Raw genomic sequence first — 11,783 nt, forward strand, 5'->3', positions numbered from 1 at the left:
AAAAACTGAAGAGAGAAGCACCAGATAAACGAAATATTTTAAACGTTATCATCATGGTGAGCGAGTTATAAAGCATAGGATATGAAACACCAAGTTAAACGGAGTGTGATGATATAATTGTTGTTATTTCTTGATTATGTTTTGATAGTTTAATTCATTTATAAAAGTCCGTTAGCATAGAAGCTAACGCCGGCTAAATTTAGCTCCAGTCAAGCTAGCCTGTCGTCATGGCGATAGGACCAACGAACGTTCACACAGTGTAAACAAAGGGAAACGTTGTAACTTGCTGTTTTTAGGTACAGGTTGAGAATTACATAATGAAAATGTATCTATGCGATAAGATGATAATTAATACCTTTTTACAATTTTTGTTTTATTTTATGTTGGCTATTTAGAATTATATAAGAGTAGCCAAGTCAGTTGAATGAGTGAGAGCCAACTTTAAACTGTATTGAAGAGAGAAGCACCAGATAAACTATTTTAAATCTTCAAGGTTTCAGACTCCCTTCATTCTTCTCACCATACTCTATCCAGGTCCCAATGTTTAAGAGGGTACACTACACTACTAGACCATGTGTGTTGTGGTTTTTCACTATGAGCTAAAGGGGTACTAGGCCTACGCTTTGCCATTGCAGAGCGAGTAGTCAATGTTGCATTATGTCAGTACCATAAATTACAATGTTTTGGTGACTTTTCCCGAAAAAACGGTGGGACACAGACCATCATAATACATTGTAAACAACTACCATGCTTTCATGTTTCACTACATGCTGCTAGTACAAAAACATGGTATTTTTTTCATTGTACTACCTTGGTTCATGTGTTTTGGTCTACGATGGCAGGAAAATACAATGGTATTTCTACCAGTACCATGGTAATTTCCTGCCATGGTAGTGACCAAAAAAACATGATAGTACCATGGTAGTCTTTCATTATACTACCATGGTACATTTTTGTAAGGGTATACATGTCCAGTACAAAAAGTTCTGTATTATGGCTGGCACAATTACCATATAACCGTGTAACCAACGGTATGGATGAAGACGGTCATGAAAATGAAATAACCTTCATAAACATGTAAACCGTTTTTTGTTGTTGTTGAAAGAACAGTTGACTGAAAACGGACACTGGCATTCATGGGGTTGGGTCCGTTTCTGTGGTAACATGGACTCTTAATAATGTGCTAAAACAAGCAAGGGGTTGTAGCAAATGAGCACACATAGAAAGGTGCCAGCAAGGTGTAGCAGCAGCACACAGAAATATAATCTATGGAGGAGAGGAAAAAATGTGGTTAAAAAATATATATATACAGTACCAGTCAAAAGTTTGGACACACATACTCATCAAAACTATAAAATAACACATATGGAATCATGTAGTAACCAAAAAAGTGTTAAACAAATCAAAATATATGTTATATTTGAGATTCTTCAAAGTAGCCACCCTTTGCCTTGATGACAGCTTTGCACACTCTTGGCATTCTCTCAACCAGCTTCATGAGATAGTCACCTGGATTTCAATTAACAGGTGTGCCTTGTTAAAAGTTAATTTGTCAAATTGATTTCCTTCTTAATGCGTTTGAGCCAATCAGTTGTGTTGTGACAAGGTAGGGGTGGTATCCATATTATGGCAAGAACAGCTCAAATAAGCAAACAGAAACGACAGTCTATCATTACTTTAAGACACAAAGGTGAGTCAATACGGAACATTTCAAGAACTATGAAAGTTTCTTCAAGTGCAGTTGCAAAAATCATCAAGCGCTATTATGAAACTGGCTCTCATGAGGACCGCGAAAGGAAAGGAAGACCCAGAGTTACCTCTGCTGCAGAGGATAAGTTCATTAGAGTTAACTGTACCCCAGATTGCAGCCCAAATAAATACTTCACAGAGTTCAAGTAACAGACACATCTCAACATCAACCGTTCAGAGGAGACTATGTGAATCAGGCCTTCATGGTCAAATTGCTGCAAAGAAATCACTATTAAAGGACACCAATAATAATAAGAGACTTGCTTGGACCAAGAAACACGAGCAATGGACATTAGACCAGTGGAAATCTGTCCTTTGGTCTGATGAGTCGAAATTTGAGATATTTGGTTCCAACCGCTGTGTCTTTGTGAGACGCGGAGTAGGTGAATGGATGATCTCTGCATGTGTGATTCCCACCGTGAAGCATAGAGGAGGATGTGTGATGGTGTGGGGGTACTTTGCTGGTGACACTGTTGGTGATTTATTTAGAATTCAAGGCACACTTGACCAGCATGGCTACCACAGCATTCTGCAGCGATACGCCATCCCATCTGGTTTGCAATTAGTGGGACTATCATTTGTTTTTCAACAGGACAATGACCCAAAACACACCTCCAGGCTGTGTAAGGGCTATTTGACCAAGAAGGAGAGTGATGGAGTGCTGCATCAAATGACCTGGCCTCCACAATCACCCGACCTCAACCCAATTGAGATGGTTTGGGATGAGTTGGACTGCAGAGTGAAGGAAAAAGCAGCCAACAAGTGCCCAGCATATGAGGGAACTCCTTCAAGACTGTTGGAAAAGCATTCCTCATGAAGCTGGTTGAGAGAATGCCAAGTGTGCAAAGCTGTCATCAAGGCAAAGGGTGGCTACTTTGAAGAATCGCAAATATAAAATATAAAACCCCTTGAATGAGTAGGTGTTCTAAAACTTTTGACCATTAGTGTATATACAGTACCAGTCAAAAGTTTGGACACACCTACTCATTCAAGGGTTTGTGTGTCCAAACTTTTGACTGGTACTGTATATACACTACCGGTCAAAAGTTTTAGAACACCTACTCATTCAAGGGGTTTTCTTTATTTTTACTATTTTCTATATTGTAGAATAATAGTGAAGACATCAAAACTATTAAATAACAGATTTGGAATTATGTAGTAACCAAAAAGGTGTTAAACAAATCAAAATATATTTTATATTTGAGATTCTTCAAATAGCCACCCTTTGCCTTGATGACAGCTCTTATCCATAATAATCGAATTATAAAGACTAGCCTACCAACACAACCTACCCACACTGTATCTGTGAGCAGTTGGCGAAGATGAGAAGAAGTTCCGGAGGTCAACTTTGATAGCTTGCTACTACTATAATAGATTTTTATCAAAAACAATGTTCTTGCCGTGATGTATTTATCAGCGTCATTGACCTCACAATAAGCCAGATTCAAGTAATTTACATTGTGATGCTGAAACTTGAAGCAGCAGCCGCAGCACAATCAATCGGAAATGGACAGCTCATGGTGCTGAAAGTAGGCAAATTCCAGGAGGCATAATTCATTTAAACCGTCTTCATTTTAATTAGACTTTACTAACAACAAGAGGGCTTTGTGTTGAAGCCTATTTCTTCCTATTGTTAGAAATTGCGTAATTCAAATCTGGTATTGGAATAAGAATCAAGAGATCTTCAATCCAAGCTTAATTTATTATATGCAAAATGTATGTATGATAAGTATGAAGGTTCGTATATACGGGTCCACTGAAATACCTCGCAGGGCAGACAGAGAACTAAACCATTGTTTACAGGTTCTTTCTCAAATACTCTGACAGAGAGTTCCCACCTCTTCTGTTGGCCAATCAGAGTAAAGGACTGAGTGTGGTTTAGACTTTACTCAGCCAATCCGTTGGCGCACGGGTTGGTCCCAACCCCTCAGCGCTCCATTTGTTGCACACTGTTGCCAGGCATAAGTTTATCATAACAACCTGTGGAGTCAGCACCCAATAGACACCATTCCACTGTACTACATTCAAGGACGGTTCACAGATCACAAAGAAGCAGTGTTCGTATCTGTGAGAAATACAAGTCTTATCTAATCCTAGCCCCTAACGTTCCTCACATGAATCACAGCCTGTTATGTGAAACAATTTATATCAGTATAGTTCAAACCTATGCTTATCATTAATGCATTCCTTCTAAGTTATTCATCACATACAGATCCAATTATGAGAAAAATAGAACCCAACACTATTCTTCCTGTTTGACAGACGAAATTAGGCTATAGGCTGCTATATCCATAGATTTGTCGGTCATTTGTCTGAGTTTTTTATCCTAAAAGACTCCCCTAGTCCTTGCCGATGACAAGAATACCCATAACATGATGCAGCCACCACCATGCTTGAAAATATGAAGAGTAGTACTCATAGTGATGTGTTGTGTTGGATTTGCCCCAAACACAACGCTTTGTATTCAGGACAAAAAGTTCATTTTTTTGCAATTTATTGAGCAATATTACTTTACTGCCTTATTGCAAACAGGATGCCTGTTTTGGCATATTTTTATTCTGTACAGGCTTCCTTCTTTTCACTCAGTCATTTATCTTAGTTTTGTGTAGTAACTACGATGCTGTTGATCCATCCTCAGTTATCGCCTATCACAGCCATTCAACTCTGTTTTAAAATCACCATTGGCCTCATCATGGTGAAATCCCTGAGCGGTTTCCTTCCTCTCCGGCAACTGAGTCAGGAAGGGCGTCTGTATTTTTGTAGTGACTGGGTGTATTGTTACACAATACAAAGTGTAATTAATAACTGCACCATGCTCAAAGGGATATTCAATGTCTTCTTTTTTTTACCCATCAACTAATAGGTGCCCTTTGTGAACCATTGGAAAACCTCCCTGGTCTTTTTGCATGAATCTGTGCTTGAAATTCACTGCTCAACTGAGGGACCTTACATATAATTGAACGAATTACGTTGGAGTCCAGAATGTCCCTAGCCGGAACCCAGCTCCTCTCCTCAGGGCCATACCCCTCCCAGTCCACCAGGTAACGGAGCCATCCCCCACGAAACCTGGAGTCCAGCAGATCCCTCACAGCATACGTCGGACTCCCATCAATGTTCAGGGGCGGAGGGGGTGTACCCCGGTGGACGGCATCCGCCCGAGGACCAGGAACCACCGGCCTGAGGAGAGACACATGAAAAGTAGGTGAGACACGGTAGTGAGGGGGAAGGAGCAGCCGGTACGACACCTCATTAATCCGCAGGAGGACCTTAAACGGCCCCACAAACTGGGGGCTCAGTTTCTTGCAGGGCAGGCGGAGAGGGAGGTTTCAAGTGGACAGCCAGACGCGATCACCAGGCTGGAATACGGGAGCCTCACTGCGGTGGCGGTCAGCTTGGTCCTTCTGTCGACGAATGGCACTCTGGAGACAGATATGGGCAGCGTCCCAGACCTGTCCGGCTCTGCGGAACCACTAGTCGACAGCGGGTGCATCGGTCTGGCTGGGTGTCCAAGGGGCCAGGGCCGGCTTGTACCCCAGGACGCATTGGAAGGGAGTGAGCCCCGTGGAGGAGTGAAAGAGGGAGTTCTGGGCATATTCTGCCCAGGGAAGAAACCTTGCCCACTCACCCTGCCGGTCCTGACAGTGGCAACGAAGAAAACCTCCAGCTCCAGCTCCTGGCCGTGACCTCGATCTTTTCCAGGAAAGCTTTCCACACTCGGGAGGTGAATTGGGGGCCACGGTCCGAGATGATGTCCTCCGGAAGTCCATAGGACCTCAGCGACCTGGAGAGCAGAAGGATGACCAGTTAGTGGAAAAAAATGGCATGATTTTGAGAACCGATCTACGGTGAAGCCGATCTATGGTGAAGCCGTCAGAACGTGGGAGGTCGGTGACAAAGTCTATGGACAGGTGTGACCAAGGTCGATGAGGCACTGGTAGAGGAACTAGTTTGCCTGCCAGGGCATTCTGAGGTGTCTTTGTTTGGGCACATACGGAACAGGAGTTGACATAGCGAGAAACCAAGGTGGGCCACCAGTATTTTTGTGCTAGAGAATGCAGGGTGCGCGTAATACCGGAGTGCCCTGCCATAAGGGTGATGTGCGCCCAGATCAACAGGCGGTCACGGACACTGGTGGGTACATACACGCGCCCCGAAAGGGCGTTGGCAGGCGCTGGGTCCTCCTGAGCCGCCAGGCGGATGTCTTCGTCCACATCCCAAATGACAGGTGCAACGATGAGAGATGGGGGCAGGATAGGACCCCCCAGATCCTTCCTCTCTCCGGTATGGTGCATCCTGGAGAGTGCGTCGGCTTTCACATTCTCGGATCCTGGGCAGTAGGACAGAATGAATTGAAAGCGAGTAAGAAATTGGGCCCACCTGCCTTGATGAGAGTTCATCCGTTTCGCTGCCCGTATGTGCTCCAAATTCTGGTGGTCAGTAAGAATCCGAAATGGATGGACTGTGCCCTCCAGCCAGTGTCTCCATTCCTCCAGAGCGAGGACCACCGCCAACAGCTCCCTGTCTTCAACTTTATAGTTCCTCTCTGCGGGGGTAAGCTTTTTTAGAGAAAAAGGCACAGGGATACATTTTCTCTGGCTTACCATGCTGCTGGGAGAGGACCGCACCCATGCCCTCCTCCAATGTGTCCACCTCCAGGATGAAAGGACAAGATGGATCTGGGTGTTTTAGGATGGGCGCTGTGGTGAACCTCTCCTTCAGCCTCTTGAAGGCAGCATCAGCCTCAGGGTTCCAGGCCAGCTTCTGAGGCCCACCCTTAAGGAGAGAGGTGAGTGGGGCGGCTATGGAGCTGAAGGACCTGATGAAACACTGGTAGAAATTGGCGAAGCACAGGAAGCTCTGTAGGCCGAGTAGATCAGGATATTGTCAATGTACACCACCACCTGTCTACTCAGCATGTCTCGGAACACGTCATCGACGAAGGACTGGAACACAGAAGGTGCGTTGGTGAGGCCGTAGGGCATGACCCAGTATTCATAGTGGCCTGAGGTAGAGCTGAATGCAGTCTCCACTCGTCTCCTTCCCGGATTCGGATCAGGTTGTAGGCACTCCTCATGTCCAACTTGGTAAAGTACCGGGCCCTCGTAGCTGCTCGATGGCCGACGGAACCAGAGGGAGGGGGTACCGGTACTTGGTGGTGACTGCGTTCAGCCCCCTGTAGTCAATGCACGGCCTCAATCCTCCGTCTTTTTTGGCCACGAAGAAGAAGCTGGCGGAGGCAGGAGAGGTAGATTGTCTGATGAACCCCTGTTTCAGGGTCTCCACCACATACTTATCCATGGCCTCAGTCTCCGCCATGGAAAGGGAGTAAATGCGACTCTGTGTTGTCCCTCCAGCAGGTCAATGGCACAGTCCCAGGGCCTGTGTGGAGGGAGACCTGTAGCCTTTGATGAAGAGAAGACATCGGAGATATCTGCATACTCACGTGGAATGTTGGGCTGGAGCGCGGACTCCGAACTCTCCACTGACGTGGAACAACAAACCACCGGCAGGCAGGTCTTCCGGCATGAGGTGGACCAGGCTGTGATCCTCTTGGTGATCCAATTGATGGTGGGGTTGTGTAGTCTGAGCCAGGGCAATCCCAAGACAATCCGGTGAAGGGGTGACGTGACGATGTGGAATGACAGCTCCTCGTGGTGCTCCGGTAGTGTGGGAATGGTGATGGGCAGAGTGCGTAATGGTGCCTGATCCAAGTGGTTTATTGTCCAGCGAGGTGACGTGCAGCGGAGAAGGCAGTGGCACGGTGGGCAACCCCCATTCAGAGACCAGCTCCCTATCTATAAGGTTCCCCGCTGATCCGGAATCTATCATTGCAGTGGAAATGGAAGAGAAGGAATAACCAGTCACCGTTATGGGAACTAAAAACAATGGTTTTGTGATAGGAGATGACGTAACACTCACGGAGCAGCTACGGGAGTCATATCGCCTAGATTTGGAGCAGCCAGGAGATCTGTGGTCCGTGGTGGTGTAGGGGCTGCTGCCCACCTCCATGGGTGAGGACTCTGAGGCAGGGCGGCTTCCATAGCTCAGATGGGGTGAGCGTCGAGGCTCTGGGAGGTGTTGGGAACACCGTCTGTCTCTCAACATGTCATCAAGATGGTTGGACGTGGCGATGAGGGTCTCAAGGTCCATCTCGTCATTTCGACATGCGAGTTCCGTCTTGATGTCCTCCCGTAAGCCTCTCCTGAAGGATGTGCACAGAGCACGCTCATTCCAGCCGGAAGACGCCGCCACCGTGCGAAAGCTCAGAGCGTACTCGGATGCAGGCCCCTCTACCTGTTGTAGATGGAGGAGACGCTCACCCCCGTCCTTTCCCTCCATGGGATGATCAAACACTGCCCTGAACTGAGCAAGGAAGGTGGAGTAGGGAAGCGCCACGGCCTCACCTCCTTCCCAGACTGCCGTGACCCAATCCAGTGCCTTTCCTTTAAGTAGTGAAATCACTAGCGATATCCTGGCTTGGTCAGATGGATATGCCCCAGGCTGACGCGCCAGATAAAGCGAAACCTGTAGCAGGAAGCCGATACATTTAGTAGTTTTACCGTCATAGCTACGGTAGGGCAAAGGTTCCCTCAGAAGTGGGTGATAGCACAGGAACAGGTGGATTGGGTGCACTCGCCACTCCCTGAGGTGGAACCAGAGCGCTGGGCAGATTATGCAGAGTTTGGAGCACTTCCTGCATGGCGGCGTTCAACTGGGCAAGCTGCTGGTGCTGGTCGAGGCACAGGGAAACTCCTGCTGCATCCATTTTCGTGAGTGGTGTGTAATTCTGTGATGAGTACTGAGTATACGAAGAGGCAGGACGCAGACGCAGGAATTAACAAGGTAAAGGTTTACTTAACAATGAGAAAGAGAATAACAAAGAGCAAGTAAACAACACGACACTAACAATTACACACAACAATGAACGAAAAGTCCAGTGCTATATAGTGGTGGTGATGAGATGATGAGGTGCAGGTGCGCTGGAGGTGATTAGGGTGCGTTGGGTTTCCATTCCTGTGTTTGCCGAGGTGGTGCGCTCAGACCGGTGGCTCAGTACACCGGCGAATCAGAGCACCGGAGGGGAGCAACGGGAGGAGATGTGACACCATCCACCTTATTATGTGACTTGTTAAGTACATCTTTACTTACTTGCCATAACAAAACGATTGAATGCTTAATTAATTTGTAAATATTTCTAAAAACATGATTCCACTTCGACATTATGGGGTATTGTGTGTAGATCAGTGACAGAACATTATATTTTTATTTTTTATTTTATTCAGGCCATAACACAACAGAATGTGGAAAAAGTCAAGGGGTGTGAATACTTTCTGAAGTCATAGCTACTTCAATTACCTCGTACCCCTGCACATCGACTCGGGACTGGTACTCCCTGTATATAACCATGTCATTTTTACTAGTTATTGTTATTCATTATTCACTGTGTATTTATTCCTTGTGTCACTTTTTATTTTGTATTTATTTAATCTTTAACTCTGTATTGTTGGTCTACACCTGTTGTTCACGAAGCATGTGACAAGAAAATGTGATTTGATTTTAATCTAGGGTTAGGGTTGTGGTTAAGGGTTGAACCGGGATGTGGACATAAAGCTAGGGTTAGATTTGTAGTTGAGGATAAGGTTGAACCAGGATGTGGACATGAAGCTAGTGTTAGGGTTAGTGTTGGGGTTGAAGCTAGGGTTAGGGTGGACTGGAATCTGGACATAAAGAGAGGGTTAGGGTTGAGGTTGAATTGTGAAAATAGGATTCATCTCTCAGATTTTTGCCATTTCACTTTCAAATCAAATCAAATGCATTTGCCACACACGCCGAATACAACAGGTGTAGACATTACCGTGAAATGCTTACTTACAGCCCTTAACCAACAATGCATTTATTTCTTCATAAAAAAGTAAAATAAAACAACAACAACAACAAAAAAGTGTTGAGAAAAAAAGAGCAGAAGTTAAATAAAATAACAGTAGGGAGGCTATATACAGGGGGGTACCGGTGCAGAGTCAATGTGCGGGGGCACCGGCTAGTTGAGGTAGTTGAGGTAATATGTACATGTGGGTAGAGTTAAAGTGACTATGCATAAATCATTAACAGAGAAGCAGCAGCGTTCAGGAGTCTTATGGCTTGGGGGTAGAAGCTGTTGAGAAGCCTTTTGGACCTAGACTTGGCGCTCCGGTACCGCTTGCCGTGCGGTAGCAGAGAGAACAGTCTATGACTAGGGTGGCTGGAGTCTTTGACAATTTTGAGGGCCTTCCTCTGACACCGCCTGGTATAGAGGTCCTGGATGGCAGGAAGCTTGGCCCCAGTGATGTACTGGGCCGTACGCACTACCCTCTGTAGTGCCTTGCAGTCGGAAGCCGAGCAGTTGCCATAGCAGGCGGTGATGCAACCAGTCAGGATGCTCTCGATGGTGCAGCTATATAACTTTTTGAGGATCTGAAGACCCATGCCAAATCTTTTCAGTCTCCTGAGGGGGAATAGGCTTTGTCGTGCCCTCTTCACGACTGTTTTGGTGTGTTTGGACCATGATAGTTCGTTGGTGATGTGGACACCAAGGAACTTGAAGCTCTCAACCTGTTCCACTACAGCCCCGTCAATGAGAATGGGGGCGTGCTCGGTCCTCTTTTTTTTCCTGTAGTCCACAATCATCTCCTTTGTCTTGGTCACGTTGAGGGAGAGGTTGTTATCCTGGCACCACACGGCCAGGTCTCTGACCTCCTCCCTATAGGCTGTCTCATCGTTGTCGGTGATCAGGCCTACCACTGTTGTGTCGTCGGCAAACTTAATGATGGCGTTGGAGTCGTGCCTGGCCATGCAGTCATGGGTGAACAGGGAGTACAGGAGGGGTCTGAGCATGCACCCCTGAGGGGCCCCCGTGTTGAGGATCAGCGTGGCAGATGTGTTGTTACCTACCCTTACCACCTGGGGGGCGGCCCGTCAGGAAGTCCAGGTTCAAGTTGCAGAGGGAGGTGTTTAGTCCCAGGATCCTTAGCATAGTGATGAGCTTTGAGGGCACTATGGTATTGAATGCTGACCTGTATACAATGAATAGCATTCTCACGTACAATTGAAGTCGGAACTTTACATACACTTAGGTTGGAGTCATTAAAACTCATTTTTCAACTACTCCACACATTTCTTGTTAACAAAATATAGTTTTGGCAAGTCGGTTAGGACATCTACTTTGTGCATGACACAAGTAATTTTTCCAACAATTGTTTACAGACAGATTATTTCATTTATAATTCACTGTATCACAATTCCAGTGGGTCAGAAGTTTACATACACTAAGTTGACTGTGCCTTTAAACAGCTTGGAAAATACCAGAAAATGATGTTATGGCTTTAGAAGCTTCTGATAGGCTAATTGACATAATTTGAGTCAATTGGAGGTGTACCTGTGGATGTATTTCAAGGCCTACCTTCAAACACAGTGCCTCTTTGCTTGACATCATGGGAAAATTAAAAAAAATCAGCCAAGACCTCAGAAAACAAATTGTAGACCCCCACAAGTCTGGTTTATCCTTGGGAGCAATTGCCAAACGCCTGAAGGTACCACGTTCATCTGTACAAACAATAGTATGCAAGTATAAACACCATGGGACCACGCAGCCGTCATACCGCTCAGGAAGGAGACACGTTCTGTCTCCTAGAGATGAACGTACTTTGGTGCGAAAAGTGCAAATCAATCCCAGAACAACAGCAAAGGACCTTGTCAAGATGCTGTAGGAAACAGGTACAAAAGTAACTATATTCACAGTAAAACGAGTCCTATATCGACATAACCAGAAAGGCCGCTCAGCAAGGAAGAAGCCACTGCTCCAAAACCACCATAAAAAAGCCAGACTATGGTTTGCAACTGCATGTGGGGACAAATATCGTACTTTTTGGAGAAATGTCCTCTGGTCTGATGAAACAAAAATAGAACTGTTCGGCCATAACGACCATCGCAAATGGGTCTTTCAAATGGACAATGACCCCAAGCATACTTCCAAAGTTGTGGAAAAATGGCTTAAGGAC

Source organism: Coregonus clupeaformis, chromosome 14, assembly GCF_020615455.1.
Source record: "Coregonus clupeaformis isolate EN_2021a chromosome 14, ASM2061545v1, whole genome shotgun sequence".
Lineage (NCBI taxonomy): Eukaryota > Metazoa > Chordata > Actinopteri > Salmoniformes > Salmonidae > Coregonus > Coregonus clupeaformis.